The 19,096-nt window shown below is 44.0% G+C and overlaps 1 long non-coding RNA gene across 1 annotated transcript in view; it reads left to right on the plus strand.

The window, feature by feature from the left end:
* The first annotated feature begins 315 nt into the window (after window positions 1-315).
* Window positions 316-19,096, plus strand: part of LOC146864037 (uncharacterized) — a 75,399-nt gene continuing 56,618 nt past the window's right edge. The window contains exon 1 of the long non-coding RNA XR_014976600.1: window positions 316-476. This is a non-coding gene — a long non-coding RNA (uncharacterized LOC146864037). The remainder of the gene's footprint in view (window positions 477-19,096) is intronic.

Here is a 19,096-nt window from a genome sequence, read left to right on the forward strand (position 1 = left end):
TTCTGACTCTGCGCATCACATACTGGTCCAGTGTCCAGACCGTCCAACACAATTTATTTACTGCATGAATGAATGTGAATCCAATATGCAGATGAAAGTGTGAATGACGGTTACGATGCGGATGCGATGTGAATTTTGAAATTGCTTTAAGGCGGTGGCCCTTGCCGGTGGGCGGGACACTGATTGGGCAGGGGGCTGGATTCGATTCTGCGGGGGATGGGGTAGGGCTGTGCAGCAGGCAGCGTGCGTAAAAAGTTTTTAAAATGCCACGCCCCAGCACACCTGCCCGCAAGCACTCGTCTCCACCATGAGCACGAGTCATCAGCGGTTGAGGCAGTACTGAGTTGAGGTGGTTAGCCAGACTACGTCATACTGCAGGCACTAAAGCTTGGCCTAGTCCACCTATCTAATACAACTGAAGGCAGGCAGGCCAGTGCCCGCCTGCCTGCCTGCCCACCACCACCAGGGCAGTAATGGTAAGTAACAGCCATAAGCCATTACATTACCAAAGCTGTTTTTTTATTATGGGCCGTGGTATGAACTTGTGGGTGGCATCACGTGACAGTCACTAGCGTCGGCATGGTAGCTCCAGCTCCACATGAAGTCCGGCCCGGGTTAACGTTAAGTAAACAGGCCGCATGGCTGGGCAGCCCTGCAGAGCACCGGCCCCTGCCCTCCTCCTTCTAGCCTTCTCCTGTCCTGGACGGGGCAGTGGCATTGTACTGGTCTGGTGCGGTGCCCCGAGCCCGGCCCCGGAGGCATGATTGCTCATGGCAGGCCTTGGACTCATCACTAGGTTGTTCACTTCGCACTTTACTTAATACGCATGAAGTGAACTGTGAAGTGAGTGAACTACATAGTGACGAGTTGAAGGCCTGCCCTGAGCAATCATGCCTCCGGCGCGTGTACTGTGTGCAAGTGCAAGTACAATGCCACTACCCTGCCTGGGGCCAGGAGGAGAAGCCTGGAAGAAGGGCATGGGCTGTGCAGGGCCTGCCTTTAACTTTACTTAACTCTGGATTTTAGCTGCGCGGCCTACTCTGCAACACATTGGTGGCTGCCTCACACGCACCATAACCTTGAGATACCCCGAGCAGCTCCCCATTCATTTCCATTAGGAAACAGTTTACAGAATCCGAGGAGGCCTTTGAATTTGATGAACTCGTGTGGGTGCAGAAGAGAACTGCCTGGTTCTCCTTTACCTTGCCAAAACTGACATGTATTCATCTGTTATTACTTCATCAGGTTTTAATATTAGAAACGGTAATCGGTCCCAGATACCGACAGGAAGTTTAAGGTGCATTTTACACATTGTTTCAAGAGAACTGAAGGTTGGCATCACTGTGTATGTATCTTTAAAAAACCCAGTTCTGCACACTGGGATGTTTCTTTGACAATCCATTGTTTCCAGCTGTGAAGTTCGAGTAGATAAACTGACGTAAACCACAACTCCCAGAATGCACTAGATTGTTAAGTGAAAACGAAGGCTCCGTGTCCTGGGTGACTTAGTCATCTGCTAGCCTGACCCATAATCCACTGCGTTTGAGGAACGATATGCTCGTTTGTGACCATTGTCTATTACTCTCCTGTCAGTCAGTGAGGTTTAGTCACAGGTGAGAGAGGAGAATAGCGCCAGCAGAGGCCAAAGCACTGGGACACGGCCTGCAGCGACTCTGGATGTCCCGGGGAGTTACCAAGGATATCCAGTGACTGTGGTGTGTGCTTAGCCCCATTCTGCTTACTAAGGCCAGCTTCCCTTATTTTGTGACACTCAGGCCCCTCTTCGGGTAAACGGCGCCCACAGAGTACACATTCCCCTGCCACGTGCCCCTTCTTTTACAATCACTCAGCAAGGCCTAATTCTCGCTTGCAGGAACCATTAGCTGGTCCGGGCGGGGTGAGTTCACACATCAGCCTTGCCAATGCATCACTGGGCCTCCTGGGCACACACATTTCCGGCTTTGACTCTGCCCCAAACGAAATGTAGTTCCTGAAAAGACTGAACACGGGGGTCAGATAAAAGAACATTTTCACTGATTCAGGGCACTTTTGCACAAGCCAACTGCTGCTTAAACACTGTAAAAAAAAATGCTGGCTCAAAATTGTTGTTTTTATAGAAGTTGGTAAGAGGAGCTGTTGTTTGTGCCAGTCGGCCTGAGTAAATGCTGCCCACGCTTGGACCACTGCAGGTGTTTGTTTCTGCAATGTACGGTCGATGCAAATGTTGCTTTTGCACTGGACTGTCAGTGACAATGTTGTTTTTACACTGCTCTTTCTGTATAAACGTTGTTTTTGGACTGGATCTTCTGGTGTTTCTGTGTAAATGTCGTTTTAGTACTGAACTGCCAGTGCAAATGTTGCTTTAGCACTGGGCTGTCAGTACTAAAGTTGTTTTTTCAATGAATTGCAAGTGCAGATATTTTTACACTGGTCTTCATGTTTGAACGTTGCTTTTGTAGTGGACTGTCAGTGTTTTTGTGCTGGACTGTCCATGCAAATGTTGTTTTTACACTGGTCTTCCTGTGTAAACGTTGTTTTAGTACTAGACTGTCGGACACAAGTTCTTTTTGCACTGGACAGTCAGTAAAAATATTGTTTTATGCACGTTTCTTCCTGTGTAAATGTTGTTAGTACTAGACAGTCAGAAACAAGTTGTAAAAATGTTGTTTTATGCATGTTTCTTTCTTTGTGAACGTTGTTTTATTACTGTATGCCAGAAAGAAGGTGTTTGTACACTGGACTGCCACTGCACAAGTTGTTTTTGTTCTGGACTGTCAGTGCACAAGTTGTTTTTTGCACTGGTCCTTCTGTGCACTCATTTTAGCTAATATATTCCAAATTTGTGGTTTTGATGTAATCTTTTTCAAAATTTTCACCGGGCAGGGGAACCACCTATCAAAACCTTACCATGAGCAAGGCTCCCTTGCTGAAATTCAGATCCGGTATTACGTCTGACTTTTAGCAGTGCCAGTTGAGGATGTGGGTGGAGCCAATAGAGTAAGTGGGTGGTGGAAGTGGGTGGAGCCAGGTAAACTTAAGGGGTGGAGCCAGTGGAGGGAGTGGGGGGAGCCAGGGAAAAGTAGGTGTGGCCTCCGACCAATACTTGAGCACCTGCACTTCATATTTTACAAATTAAGCACTGGCTGTAGTTTTCATGTCTTATGAAAATGTCAATAAATAAACATATAACCGGGTGGATGCACAGAGGGAGACGGCGCGAGGACAGGAAGGGGACGGGGCTGGTTTCTGTATTTTCGCCAGGGCTGCGTTTTGTTTCCCATGTGGGCCCTGCCTAGAGCTGTTGGTGCTCACTGCTAAATTTTGAGCTCTATGAACACCAGTAAACGCGTTGAGGCGTCCTCGAGGCCGTATTTAAGGGGCATATTATCAAGCCAGGCGATAAAATTATCGCTGCTTTGGCGGCAGAAATGTTAACGCCCTGCTTGATAATATGCCCCCAGGTATTTTAGAAGCAACACAACGTGGATTATAGCATAATATCGCATACTTCTTTAGTTAATTTCAGTTTAGCGAATCAATTCAATATCAATTTCCTAATAAACATATTTTGGCGTAAAAAAACGTCAACCAGTTTTTTCCTTACAAAATACAGTGTTGTGCGTTTATTAAAAACACACTAATTTGCGTTAATGGTAGCCACCGCTGCACGCTGGACAAGCACACTGCACAGCAACTAAAAAGAACATGTTTTACCCAGTCTAGAAGCCAGATGGCACCACTGGCTACACATTTCCTTTCAATTGCAAATGTAATTTCAATTTTAATCAGCGCTTGGAGAGAAAGGTCTCTGCTTATCACTCCAAATGGTATTGCTCATGCCAAAGGGCTTGAATAGGGATGGAAATGAAGCATATGAATGCTGCCCCATTGCTTGCAGCTGTCACAAACCCTTATTACTTCTCTTCGAGGTATTCAGCCGTTACTTACAGATTACCATACTCACTCGTATATTATCATATTGCGGATTAAGAATTCATAAGTGATCTTCGGGAGTGTTTTACATTGCATGAATATATTTTCATGCCTTTCATTTCCGGAGAGACTTCAACAAAGTGTAGAAACTTTTATGGCAGTTCTCCAAAATCACTTGGAGCTCTGACTTCTCCCAGGTGCTCCCTAATTTCTGGCCACAGATGTCAATTCAGGTGAACCAGGTTAGCTGTGGCTGCTGCCATTCTTAAGGACCATGAAGATACTGACAAGAACAGAAAGTAAACAGGACTCTAAAAGCCATGTTTTGCCTTTTGGTGTTTCCACTCTTTACATTTACCTTCGTTCTCAGCAGAAGGGATTTTAAGGAGCAAAGGAAGGGACAAAGGGTCAACTTTGCGATGTCATTAAGTGCAAGGATGCAAAGGGTGAGCAATGCGCCTTCTTCTATACTTGGCCCTGTGATGACTCAACCTCCATGTAACCTGGCTAGCGTGGCCTGGCTACCTGTGCTTGGTGCAGAATCGCCCAAACCTGTTGTTGCATTGCAGCTTTTCATTTGTTCACAGTATCAAGAAATCCATTCAAAACAGCAAGTAAAGGAATTTTTGCAATTTCAAGGTTTGTGACTGATTTGCATTAGTTTTAACAAGATGTTTCCAAGCTCTCCTTTGTAATGGACGACTGCAATGCATAATACCGACTCTGGATCATTATGTGGGATGGTACCGAGAGATCCGGCCAATTAGGTATAAATGAGAACTGGAATTAGTCAAATGAGTATTGACAACCAGTACTACTGACTCCAACCACACAGTAACGTTTAGAGCAAACCTCCAATCTCTGCCTTCCAAACAAAGTGTTCTGCATGCGCTCTGACCCTACATCTAGGCTCTTGTACCATATTAGATCCACTTAGAATCTGTGAATTACAAGTCCTCTCTCTGGGCATCTCTGGCATACATTTATTCATTCAACTCATCATTGACTTTTTATGGGTTTTGTAAAATCAGGCCCAATATGGACGTTCGGAATCTGGCATAAATTGCAGGTTCACTCCAGAACGTACCTGCTCGCAGGTGCTAGAGGGGAATGAAAAGACTGAGGTGTATGTGGAGGACTGATTCCGCGTAGACGTAGGAAGATGGAGCTAGCATTAGGATATAGTATATCTTCCATCCCTGGAACGGATCATTATGAAGGTACCTTCTTCAGAGGCTTACAGAGCTCTGTTACTGAGATACCAAAAGTGGAGGCAGTGACGTATCAGCTGACGCATTGTTGAAGTGCGTACTGCCCTTAGTGTCCAGTCTGCCTCATGGGACAGGCCAGGTCTCTAGACTAGGCAGGGCTTCAGTCTGGCTCTGACATGCATACGTGTAGGTGCATATGGAAGTCTTCAGGGAGGTGTTCCAGAGGCAGGGTGCATTGGGCAGCTGTTGAGACGTGTCTGCCAGCCCTGCCTTTGCATCTGGTTTTGGCCAGACACGCAGGTTGTTTCCAGCTGTGTGGCGGGATGGCATGGTTTGATCTTGTAGGTATTTGAAGACAGAGCGTTGGATCACTTGTAAGTAGAGTATACAATTTTGAAGGTGCTATACCACAGTATTGGGGTTTAATGCCGAGCTATGAGATGGTCGACTTCATAATATCGATTACCACAATAGACAAGGTAAGTGGATATAGATATACATATAATCAAAAGTCTATTTTTGGTCAGATCTTTTCCATCATTATTCTTGGAAGTCATTGCAACTCAGTGGATGCAAGACGAGCGTGAGCCAAATACGCTTGATCTGATGCCATGATCAATGATTTTGCAGGAATGAAAGAAATGGGGAGTCTGATCTTATATTTGACGGTGTTACACCTTTTTAAGGATGCTGTGCGTGCATTCTGGTGTTCCAAAGGGTGCAAATAATGGTCTTAAGGTATAACATTCCTCGAAATGACATTTTAAAGTAAAGGAAGATTTTCTTGTAGGTTCTTCCATTGAGTTTCTTCTGGACTGGATCAAGTGAACCTAGACTGCCGCCCTATGTACGTTATATCTCAGGAGACATGCTCCCATACTAAGACTTCAAAAGCACCGGATATCCCTTTGCCAGTTGGTTTCTTGCAACCATGAACCAAACTCTTTGAAGCAAAGATTCAAAGGTTGATCTATTTCTTTAGGTTTAACTTCAGCAAGCAAAGTAGTCTTTACTCTTCAACAGCAGCTGAGACATTGTTGAGCTCTCCTTTTCCAGTTTCATTTTGATGCACAGGGCATTCTTCATAACTTAAAGTGACAGGGTATTATTGGTAGGTATCCTAAACCGTAACAGTATGATGTATGTGTTGCTCTCTGAGCGATGCCCTGTGACAGAGGAATTGAACCAAAAAATCTAAATGTTGCAGTGCTTTCTTGGCTAGACTAAGTTCTTCCGAACACAATGTAGAAGAGACGAGGGATAAGACTGTCTCTGACTCCCTCAAATAGACTTAATCTCACACAACAGACACACATTCAAAAAAAGCAGATAAGACAATATTGGACGCTATAAGTCGGAAAATCAATAGATATTATAATACTGCCCTCACACACTCGAAAGTGTCATGCTTCATCATTGGGCCGCATCATACACCTAGGTGCAGACCAACACCTTAGGTGGAGCGCAATTTTTTAGAATGAATGATGAAGAAAAGTGGTGAGGGTAGAGTATAAGGAAAAAACAAGCAGAACGTACACAAATGTGTAATTCTGAGAGAAAAGAAACGAATAGTCTCCAAGGGAACGGGACCAAAAGAAGAGCAGAAAGAAATCTAAAACTGTCTCGGGGTTGACCCTCAAACTTTTATTCTTGTCAACCTCTGGCAGGATTAAAATAAACAAGATGGGTTATCCAGGGCAGGTAACGACCCTACAATCCCCTTGCTAAAACCAACATGTTTCTGCCAGCTTTATATGTGCCCAACCGGGTCACTCTGGCATTCATCAGGGTGTTGGTCCCTTAGGTTTGGTCTATACCCCTTCTCGGGTATTTTTTACCTTATTCAATCGGGGTAATATCCATGCATCACTCTTTGTGGAATTTCCAAGAGGATAAACATATCTACAACAGAAGAAGAAAAAGAAACGGATCATCATTCCCAATCTCCTTCTTCTCCTGGTTATTCACAATACTCATTGTATTTCCCACGCATCCTTTTTAACGTGCAGCCTCACCTTCTAGCAAAACCAGAACCCCAAATTTGTGGATATCGCAACCACCAGGCACCACTTCACCAAGTGTAAGAGTGTCAGATCCTCCTGTGTGTGTATGATTGAATAAGGTAAAAAATACCCGAGAAGGGGTATAGACCAAACCTAAGGGACCAACACCCTGATGAATGCCAGAGTGACCCGGTTGTGCACATATAAAGCTGGCAGAAACATGTTGGTTTTAGCAGGGGGATTGTAGGGTCGTTACCTGCCCTGGATACCCCATCCTGTTTATTTTAATCCTGCCAGAGGTTGACAAGAATAAAAGTTTGAGGGTCAACCCCGAGACAGTTTTAGATTTCTTTCTGCTCTTCTTTTGGTCCCTTTCCCTTGGAGACTATTCGTTTCTTTTCTCTCAGAATTACACATTTGTGTACGTTCTGCTTGTTTTTTCCTTATACTCTACCCTCACCACTTTTCTTCATCATTTATTCTAAAAAATTGCGCTCCACCTAAGGTGTTGGTCTGCACCTAGGTGTATGATGCGGCCCAATGATGAAGCATGACACTTTCGAGTGTGTGAGGGCAGTATTATAATATCTATTGATTTTCCCACTTATAGCGTCCAATATTGTCTTATCTTCTTTTTTTGAATGTGTCTGTGTTGTGTGAGATTAAGTCTATTTGAGGGAGTCAGAGACAGTCTTATCCCTCGTCTCTTCTACATTGTGTTCTGAAGATTTAGCACGGCCGCTGAGCCGTAGAGACATTAAGGGGTATTTCCCTAGAACATTGAATTATTCCCCCTAAAGGTTTAAATAGAATCTAAAATGGAGGAACAAGGCCTCTCGTATGGAGATGAGGCAGCAGCCAGAATTTTAGCTTGTCCGTCTCTGTTGGGGGATACTGCACTTACACAGGCACTTACACAGGTGGAGGGTTGGGATGCACTTACCGAGCTAAAAAGGACACAAGTGAAAACGATTCTGCATGGTGCGATACTCACGGAGTATCTGAGAGCGAATGCAGCCCCTGGGGGTCTCCTAGTAGTCAATGAACCTCTGATCTTCCTGGAAGACTCTACATTTAGGAAAAACTGGTCATTGATAGTGTGGAGATGCTCCAGAGATTGGCTGATACTGATTATAGAAACAGACAAAAAGATCTCAGACGAACTCTTAATCCAAATACAAGCAAGCAAGGATAACCTAAAAACATCAATCCAAATCTCTGTGTTCAAAAAGAAATTGGAGGAGACAAATAAAGTAGTCAACGAGTATAAAGACTACTTGGTTAATTCCAAAGTTCAAAAACTTCAGAAAGATCTGAAAAAATTCTCGAGGGAGAAGGTTTACCCATATATTAATGACGAGTATGTTAAGAACAAAGAAAATATAGCAAAACAAAAAAACCAAACCCGTCCGACCACTGATCACTCCAGCTCAGGTAGTGAGAGTAGTGACAGTGATTATAGACCCAGATTTAGGGGTAGAGGTTGGTCAAGAGGTCACATGCGACCATATCAACAGGGACCACAATTGGGCTTTGGCTGGCCTCCAATGTACCCCCCATTGGGTCCTCCACAATTCTTCCAGAAAGAATATCCGCCTTTTTTAGAGAGAGGCAGGGGGAGAGGCAGGGGGAGACAGAGAGCACAGAGAACACAGAGAGTGCAATGGGACGATCTGAACCAGAGGATCACACGCAGCATGGCCCGGGAAGGGGAACCAGGCACCAGCAGGGACCAAGCTTAGTTATGAATTTGAGCAAGATAACCCTGACACCAACGCAAGAGAGAGTGCTAGCAAAAGGGTTAGGATTCGTACCTACTAATCAACCTGACAGTTTCAAACTCAAGTGTGAATTAGCTGGGTTTTTTCGAAATATACGCTTGAGAGTTTTTTTCGAAGGGAAAGAAGCTGCTGACAATGGGGATGACACTGGGTTTAGGAAGAAGTCGACATTTGTCCCTACCCTAAATCAGTTACCCCCAGAAGTGGGTGTGTTCGAACAGGCAGTGCTCAGAGAGTTAGATCTATCGGACTCAATAAGAACGAGGAAACCTTTCTTTAATTTATCCACAATGGAAAATAAGTCCCTTCAAGAACTTAAGGATGAGAAATCAATAGTAATAAAACCAGCTGATAAGGGCGGGGCGATAGTTATCCAAGACCTAGATACCTATAATGCCCAATGTCTTCTCCTTCTGAACGACAGGAGGAATTACACCATACTAGAGAGGGATCCCACAGAAGAACTTAGGACCCAAATTGCCTCTCTATTAGAGGAAGCTCTGACTGGATTAGCCAAAAAGAGGCAACATTTCTGTGTAATGAACAGCCAACTGTACCTTATTTCTACACCTTACCTAAGGTACATAAACCGACACGACCACCACCGGGGTGGCCTATTGTTTCTGGCGTAAATTCAATCCTGGAACCCCTGTCCAAATTTTGTGATTTTTATTTGCGTCCCATTGTACAAAAGATGCCTGCGTACCTAAAAGATACTAGAGAGGTACTGAACCTCATTAAAGATCTGGAGTTTGATGTAGATAAAGACTTACTAATTGGGCTGGACATAGAATCTTTGTACACCAACATCCCCCAACAAGAGACTTTGAGGGTGATTGAGAATATACTTTTCTCAGAGAACTGGATTTTCCAGACACCAAGGGCTTTTATACTCTGCCTCTTGGAACTGGCGCTTACAAAGAATTTCTTCAAGTTTGAGGACAAATTTTATTTACAGACCCACGGAACATCCATGGGGAGCTCTTGTGCCCCCAGTTTGGCATGTCTTTATGTATCAAAGTTTGAGGAAGAAGTGATTTTTCAACCGTCTAATCCCTTTCAGAACAACATAAGGGATTGGCATCGGTACATAGATGATGTTCTTATCATCTGGCGGGGAGACAGGGTTTCGGCTGAGACCTTCCTAACCTGTTTAAATCTGAGGAATCCTTTTCTGTTTTTCACTGGAACAATTACAAATGATACCCTCCCCTTCCTCGATCTGAATATCAAAGCAGAGGGAGGTGTTCTGACTAGCAATGTGTTCCATAAAGAAACGGATAGGAACAATTTACTATCTTTTCTGAGCTTCCACCCACGGGCCTTGAGGGAAAACCTTCCCTATGGACAGTTCCTGCGTCTCCGCAGGAACTGTTCACATGTGGAGGACTATAAAAAGGAAGCACTAATTCTAAGTGAAAAACTCAGGAGTAGAGACTATCCCGAGAATGTAATCAAAAGGGCTCAGAAAAGAGCTAGGAATTACAATAGGGATGTCCTTCTCGAAACCAACACGAGAGAGACAACGGATAGGAGTATTTGTGTTACTACATATAATACATCCTCGAATCACCTCAAAAAAATCATCCAGAAGAAATGGCAGATCTTAAACTCAAATGGGCTGAACCAACCTGTCCCCTTATTCGCATTTAAGAAAAGTGCAAGCATTAAGAACATTATTGTGAATACCCGCCCGAGACCAGTCAGACGTGGGTTTCCTGTGTATTGGCCCTCAGCCTTTACCTCTAGTCGTTGGGCATTATGCCTGTGGCTACTGCAGAGCCTGTCCCTTGTCAATCAATGGGAAAAACATAGACATTGGTCTGAAGAGCCCCTGGGAACTCAGACAACATACCACGTGTAACACTGAAAATGTGATCTATATCCTGAAGTGCCCCTGCGATTTATTGTATGTGGGCATGACGACTCGGAAAATAAAAGTCCGTATTTTATAACACATGAGTACAATACGCTGTGGTAAATCCAACACGAGACTTACTGCCCATTTTCTTGAGAAGGAACATAATGAGAAGGACCTGAGATGGGTAGTAGTGGATAAACCTTTTATTCCACAGAACACAAATGACATCTCGAGTCTCCTTCTAATGAGAGAACAGAGATGGGTAGAACGTTTGAAGAGCCATACCAGAGGATTAAATGATGGAATCCCCTGGTTCCAGTTATATGGAATCATGCAATAGAAAAAGGTTCACGGAAATAGTAAAAGGGTTTTATTCAAGGAGATGATGAACTAATAAGTGGATCCACTCTGGTGTACCATTCCCTCGTGCAATTATGGGAGAATAAACATTAAGCTTACCCATGAAGGAAGGGTGAAATGTGGGCACATTGAAATAAAACTCTTTTCCCCTAGCTGATAAGAAAACCTCTGTGATGTTAGGAAGGCAAAATTAGAGGAGTCTAGGAACTCCAAGATGGCCGCTACGAATACTGACTTGGGCGACATTGATCAGAAGGCCTCTTTCTATGTTGGTGAAACAACGAGCATGCTGGGTAATGCACAAAGTGGGCGTTGAGGGTTCAGCGTGCACGGAAACATCTCCTCTTTAAATAAGGGCTTGATGTGAGGCACCCGTATCGTCGGAGGACGGACGAGGGGAGTAAGGAGACAGTGTCTCTTTGGAGTAGTAAGTGCTTAAGTGACATCCCTGGTGTGTGAGTAAGTTACTTGAAGTGAGAATGTCGTTCAGCCACTACGTCACTTTCTACAATGCCTTGAGTTCCGCATTAGAAGAAAAAGACGAATAGTGGAATGAGGACGAGGGCGACTATACATGGCCATTAAATGTGATTGGGCTGTGTGGAGAAGATGATTGAGTGGGAATTTTATTTTCATACAAACGAGTGTTTTTATATTGATGCTCCTTCCTCATACAGAGTGTGACAACAAGAGCACCCTCCCCCGCTGTCCCGGGTTTAGAGCATTACTCGTAAACTCTTGTGAGGATTATTAAGTTCCATTGGATAGGGGTCACGTGTACAGGATATACAGACTAATAATATGTGATTTGACACGTGAAGTATACGGAAAGAGACACGGTGTGAGCCATGGATCGTTTTTTAATTGGATAATTTGTATATACACACACAGGAGGATCTGACACTCTTACACTTGGTGAAGTGGTGCCTGGTGGTTGCGATATCCACAAATTTGGGGTTCTGGTTTTGCTAGAAGGTGAGGCTGCATTGGAGATTATATATCACGTTAAAAAGGATGCGTGGGAAATACAATGAGTATTGTGAATAACCAGGAGAAGAAGGAGATTGGGAATGATGATCCGTTTCTTTTTCTTCTTCTGTTGTAGATATGTTTATCCTCTTGGAAATTCCACAAAGAGTGACGCGGGGATATTACCCCGATTGAATAAGGTAAAAAATACCCGAGAAGGGGTATAGACCAAACCTAAGGGACCAACACCCTGATGAATGCCAGAGTGACCCGGTTGGGCACATATAAAGCTGGCAGAAACATGTTGGTTTTAGCAGGGGGATTGTAGGGTCGTTACCTGCCCTGGATACCCCATCTTGTTTATTTTAATCCTGCCAGAGGTTGACAAGAATAAAAGTTTGAGGGTCAACCCCGAGACAGTTTTAGATTTCTTTCTGCTCTTCTTTTGGTCCCTTTCCCTTGGAAACTATTTGTTTCTTTTCTCTCAGAATTACACATTTGTGTACATTCTGCTTGTTTTTTCCTTATACTCTACCCTCACCACTTTTCTTCATCATTTATTCTAAAAAATTGCGCTCCACCTAAGGTGTTGGTCTGCACCTAGGTGTATGATGCGGCCCAATGATGAAGCATGACACTTTCGAGTGTGTGAGGGCAGTATTATAATATCTATTGATTTTCCCACTTATAGCGTCCAATATTGTCTTATCTGCTTTTTTTGAATGTGTCTCTGTTGTGTGAGATTTAGACTAAGTTCTTCCCACACCTTAATCCCACTTTTTGGTCTCCAAATCAGACCCTTTGAACGACAATGAAATTCTAGCAGCACACAGATAGAGCCCCCCCCACAAGAAAAGGTACCGACGAATATTGGAGTGACTTAAATGTAAAAAAATTCACGCTTTCCTTCATCTTTGACCTCAACCATGAAATGCCTCCTCTAGTCACCTCTATTAGAGCATTTTTGAATTAAGAAATGTGATGGATGGCTACCGTCTGGTTTGACGGCCACTCACCAAACTTTAAAACGTTTTTATTTTTCTGAAATAAACTCCCAAAAAAAGGATTTTTCAGAAATAAAAACTAATGATCCCCACAGCAGGTGAAAGTTTCTCCCAGGGTATGGCAGTCATTATTATTTTTTTTCTCTGCCCCTCACCACCAGGAATTTTCCTGGAGGTGACAGACAGGAGAAAAAAGGTATTACACTATCCACCAAGATAGGGCGTCTGGTGTAATGTCCTTCCTCCAACAGGTGCTACTCCGTTGGTCCATCGCAGAAAGATTTCTGTCAACAGAACCCATTGGGCTCTGCTGACAGAAAACTAAAGGACCACCCATCTCTAAATGAGCTAGGATTTGGCAACAGAGTACCCTGTACGACAAACTCTAATCAGATCCGAAGTGTAGAACACCTATGAAGCTGGGTTCACATGGCAATAGCAGGATCATTAACCTCTTCAGTGCCCATGACGAGATAGTCTCGTCATGGAGCACGGTTGCGCTGTGCCCATGACGAGACTATCTCGTCATGAACCCCACCCACTAGTGCAACGCCCGGCACAGGAGGGGGAAAGGGCGTGGCACTGAAGGGGTTAACGTCTGATAATGAGGCTCTTCACAGCCCAAGGCGTAATTAGCATTAGTTCACCTTGCTGGAAAGAATAAAAAAATATACATCTCTAAAATGGCATGCCCCCAAGCTAACATTATGTATTGAAAGAAAGATTATTGTTTTTCTTTGTTTAGTTAAAGACACAGCTGTAGACAGAGTCTGACAGCCTTTAGTGCAAACTAACGTAGGACCAGTTTAGATAATCCAACCTGCAAGGGGGGTTGTGTGGGGCTTATTTTCAAGACCCTTGCACCGCAGTTCCGTCACCTTTTCCCATATTAAAAGTAATGCACCAGCTGCATAAAGTGCTTGTAAATAGGCCCCTATGAGTCCAAGGTCCCATGACATAGGACAGAAGATGTCGGACATGTCCTTATCTACCGTACAGCTATCTTATACCTTACTAGCCAGGGCCAGACTGGCCGTAGAGGGCACTGGGCATTTCCTCGGTGGGCCGCCAGGGTGGGGGCCGGTCTTGGGCCCCTGGGGGGCCGCTTTTGTTACCGGGGGTCAGCAATAACGGCCCCCTGTAACAAAATCGGCCAAAAATAGCCCTCGCAAACAGCTCGGCTGCACCCCCACTCACCCCAGGGGGGGCCGGCTGAGCAGTTATCCAGGGCCGGTTTCGGTTCTCAGTCCAGCCCTGTTACTAGCTATTAATATTGACACATGGCAGTGATCAAGAGCTTCACTGTGAGGCAGAAGGAACAATACTCTAGTTTTGGCACAAGAAGAAAGTAGTTAAAATGCATAGTCACTTCAAAAACTACATTAGTCATGCAGCTGGATGGAATGGGAAAATATATCACAATGTCTATCCAGATCTCACTTACTGGGAGGCAGAAGAAAAACCTTTCACTCATGGCATTCTGGGAGTAAAATGAAATGTGTTTAAGTAAGAGCTCTTGAAATTCCAACCTGAAACAATGATTGCAGTTATGTATTAATGTACCAACCTGGGGCTCGCTCAGTGGTTGGATGCTTTGGAATCTTATTCAACCTGAATAGTTGAACCGAAAGCAGTGGAGTGCCTGTGAGAAGGAATCCTAAAAAGAGGTCTAAGGGGTGGAAGCCACAGGGTAAAAAATCCCAGGACTAGGCAGATGAACCTTGGGCAGGCAAAGGCAACCACTACTGGTGTTTGGCAGGAAGGTAGTTAAGGATAGATGGAAGGAAACAGAGACCAGACTTACATGATTCCCAATGGAGCACTGGAGCTCCTGGACCAAGGCGAGGTAACTGTCGCGCACAGGACTATGAATGTGTTGTGACGCAAGGACAAGCAAATATGAAGCTCTTTATTTATATTCTCCAAGCATAAGCATGTGCTGGTGCAAATGCTGTAAATGGGCATCTCCAGTGTAGATTGGAAGCATGCACTCTTTTGCGTAATATGGTGCTTGGACTCTTCATTCATTCACTGGGAACTATTGTCTTGTTGCTTCTTTCCAAAATAAAAGGATTTATTTTTACATTAATTTTATGTAGTCTCTGTTGAAAACTGCCTTATCATCTCCACCACCTGTAGTCGAAAGAAGTCGATTCTCGTTCATTCACCAATAAAATGAAGTTCATATAAGGGATGGACTGTCAAATTCTTGTGGGAGCATATGCCTATGTGCCAAGACTCACACTCTAATCTAAGAGAACAGTATTTACTTCTTCCTTCACTGTAGACATCTTCACTTTTCACATTTACATGATCGATCTCTTGGAAGGCAATGTGTAAATCCTGGCATCAGTGGCGTAGTAGGAGTTTAATGAGCCCAAATGCATGCAAGTTATTCCCCACCCTCATCCACCAATCCCCTGGTTTGGTTGCAAAAAAAGCCACCAATTGGCGTAGAATGGGCCCCTCACAGTACTGGGCCCCAGTGACACTGGGCCTGCTGCATTATTGATAGCTAGTCCCCTAACTGTCATGTTCTAGCCAAACTAAAGCGCTAGAGATGTAGCATGATCCTCTGCATCTTTCATCGTTGATATTTCATTTTATGTACTCCAAGGTGTAGGAAAATGGGTTATTAGTTCTACAGGATGTGAAGTCTGTTTAAATAATAGCAGCCACAGTCCGTGCAGGTAACAGCGGTAGGGCGGCGGGCCTGCGTAGGGGGGGGGGGGGGATTTCGAGGGACGATGCCGAGGAAACATGAATTATTTATTTAATTTTCCCTCGCCATTGTCCCTCGAAGTCCCCCCCCCATCCGGCCCCACCGCCACACCGCTGTTACCTGCACGGACCGCAGCTGGGTAATAGGTCTACCATTTCACCCTACTGGGAACCAAGCACCCCATTGTCGTGCTTAACTCTCTCAAGGTAGCAAAGGAGAGCAGCCCAAGGTTTACTCAGGGGAGGTGGTGTGGGCTAATCTCTATTCACTGGCCTGCATAATAACACTCAATAAATGATTGTCCAGTCAGTGTTTTTTCTTTAGAACAAGGAAAAGTACATTTATTCCACACACACTACTAAATACTATGCAGTAATTTACAAGTATATATAAGGCTGGTGGAAATACCTTAGACAACATTGCACAGTAATCACAGTAACCTCCATCTTCCACCTATGCTAGATAGCAAATGACAATATAGGGTGGGTGACATTATAGGGGGGTATCACTTTAAATGAATCAGGCCAGTTTGCTTTATCAAGGGGTCACCATATTATCAGAACAACAAGCCACATGTTAAAAACACTATCATTTTGTGAGTAAATGCAAATATTAATGTCAATTAAACTCCTTCTCTGTTCAGTGGGCCTGGACTGTCTCCAGCCCTGGTTCAGTGTGACAGGTAATTAACAGATGCTGATTTTTTTAGCCCCAGCCTTTCCTCCTCAGGAGCATTGTTAGTTGCTTCTTTTGTGTGGGGTGGCCTTTGTTCCTGCTGCTGGAGGGAAATGTGATTAACTTAGCCCAACAGGGTGCCAAGAGGCATGGGCTCTGATCCTGAGCTGAGCCATAGAAATATGACAATTTCGGATGACTCATAAGTTGTACAGATACATTCTTGGAACTCACAGATTTGATTTTGGCGCACATGTTTCACCCCCTTTGAATATGTCACTGGACTTTGTAGTCCAAAGGAAAGTGAAACTGCACTCTAAGGCAGTTTTCCCTCTACATGTATAATAAAGTGTCACTGCAGACACTATGAGTGTAAACTAACACTATAAGACCTAACCAAGGTCCATATCTAATCCTGGAGAGTCCCCTCTGCACCAGGCTACCTGTGTGCAGCTACAGAGCCGTGCATAACAGTAGCCTGCCGCGCACATGTGTGTGCACGTGCTCATGTGTAACAGCCAAATGCCCCTTACCCTAGCTGCGTCGCAGCGACCTTATCTTAAAAGTTGAACACTGGCGGTAAACACACTTAGTCCATTTACCACATGATTACCATGGGTGAGACACATGGTGAGACTCACCCACAGTAAAAAGTCCAAAACAGTTCGATCCAAAAAGCAAAATATCCAGGCGTACTGAATGGGCAAAACCCAATTGCAACACAAGGCTATTAGCATCCCTATTTGCAAAGAAATCTCTTGCTAAAACTGTTCAGGGTGCTGTGATTATCCTTTGTTTTAAGAGACTCAACTTTAGATTTGCTGACATAGCGTCCTTTCTGTTTATTCTTCTGTTTGTGTGTGTTTACTTCCTAGAGTCATCTTACCTATATGGGAGGATGCTTGCAGGGCTTACTGACACAAGTAATTTTGTCTTTCATAATGCTTTTTCACCAATTGAGATCCCCATTTTCACTCATTTTAGACTCCTTCATTCTTCAGAGTAAATGCAGGCTAGTAAATTTAAATTCTTATCCTTAATTAACCCCTTCCATGCTCATGACGGAACGGTTCCGTCATGAGCCACGGTTGAGCTGTGCTCATGACGGAACCGTTCCGTCATGGTCCCGCCCGCGCTCGAACCCTTCAGCACCGCGGCGGAATTCGCCCAGCGCTGAAGGGGTTAAACCACTCCCAATAGATCAGCAGAATTTCCTTATAGCGATATAAAGTTCAGGTCACTCACTATTGGCCAAACTCTTGGGGTCATTGACTATCATTAAACCATCATGATCAGGTTGAATAGGTCAACCTGTATGGAATCCTTCCTACTGAACAATTTAGCAACCAATTCAAAGAATTCTGTGATGGTTGAACTTCTTTCCCCCATGTTGCTACACCATGCACCAGTCACTTTGCTCAGAATGTTCTCTTATTTTATAGCTTTTTGACCTTTCCTTTGGGCAAGGCATCAAAGTACACGTGCACGCATTTTTTAAATAGTTACCACATTCTAAATATTTTGTTCATGGGAAGCAAATTCCTATTATTTTTTATCTGAAAATAGTAGAGATTTGCTTCAAAGGTCAAAAATATTTTGAACCTATTAAATATCAAAGGAATCATTGTTGTGAATGCATAGAAGTTGTACCTGAGTTCTTCTAATTTGTTAACACCCTATTTATGTGCGTCATAACAAGTGTCCTGGATTCCTCTGCACCAAACCACCCATGCCTTCACAAACTTGTACATTCTTGAAGGACAGTCTGTTGTTCATTCTTGTTCCTTACTTGTCACGGTAGATCTTTACTTTCAAGACCATGTAACCTACCAATTTTACCAAATTATTGCACATTGAAACGAGCAATTTGAAAGATGAGATATTTTGGTGTTTGAACAAAATAGCGAGGATAAAATATCAGAAAACATAAATATCAGAAACAAATATTGTGACTCAAAAATATTGTGGTGTACAGTACTATTGTCAAGAACATTTTTTTTTGGTAAATAATATCCTTTTCAAATATATTGTTGTTTTTAATATTGTTTTCAGTAATTTGGTTGTACAAACATACGTTTTAAAACTAATCTAAAGTGTTTTAGATTGGGGGCCACTGATGCAGTTTAATTCAGTGGGAGACGCTTAGTTTTTGCAGCGGGGACCGTGCGCAGGCTGAAGGCACACACTACCTGACCCAGGAGGCAGCGGGTCACGACGGCACTTGAGGACACGCCCCCTGACACCTGGGCACAGTAAAAAACTCCTCGCGCCACCCGCTTCGCGGGACGCGCGCGGGCGGGCGCCGGGCTAAGCCCGGGCAAAGGGCGGGCCGTCTGTGGCCGTCCAGGGCCGAAGGAGGCCGGGCTGGGCCACAGACCCTGGTTCATTGATCCCGAGGAGTACATACTCTCTATCCAGTGTGCACGTGAGACTCGTTAATATTGTGGTCCTTGTTTGTTATCTTGCTTGAGTTATTATATTCTGATATATTGGTAATTCTCTGAGGTTGGGACATTTCTATCTCGCTGCTGTCCTCATTTGGTCCTTTATCTGCTGTCAGATATAATAATCTAGTAT

This window comes from Triturus cristatus, chromosome 2_1 (genome assembly GCF_964204655.1).
Source record: "Triturus cristatus chromosome 2_1, aTriCri1.1, whole genome shotgun sequence".
Lineage (NCBI taxonomy): Eukaryota > Metazoa > Chordata > Amphibia > Caudata > Salamandridae > Triturus > Triturus cristatus.